General features: G+C 21.5%; 1 protein-coding gene across 1 annotated transcript in view; it reads right to left on the bottom strand.

Moving 5' to 3' along the window:
- Positions 1-326, bottom strand: part of LOC119593366 (DNA repair and recombination protein RAD54B-like) — a gene marked incomplete in the record, with an annotated part of 21,209 nt that overhangs the window by 14,400 nt on the left and 6,483 nt on the right.

Raw genomic sequence — 326 nt, 5'->3', positions numbered from 1 at the left:
TCAGAAAACTGATAAAATATATAGACAAAACAGAATACATTTTATGCAATATCATATATATTTATAGCATATATACTATATAATATTACTGATATATAGATAGGTATGAGATCAGATTAGACTTATAGTAAGATATAGAGAATGAAGATATAGTAGCGGGTATATATAAAAAGGTATATATAAAACATGGAAGGAAATAGTATGGAGTTAGCTGATATTTTAAATATATTATGTAGATAAGTAATAATAGTAATAGAATGATATATGATAAGAGTAAAGTAATAATATAGTATAATACTAATTTTACATGATTAGAGATATTGGAA

Source organism: Penaeus monodon, chromosome 32, assembly GCF_015228065.2.
Source record: "Penaeus monodon isolate SGIC_2016 chromosome 32, NSTDA_Pmon_1, whole genome shotgun sequence".
Classification (NCBI taxonomy): Eukaryota; Metazoa; Arthropoda; class Malacostraca; order Decapoda; family Penaeidae; genus Penaeus; species Penaeus monodon.
This window is presented reverse-complemented; position numbering and strand designations above follow the sequence as displayed.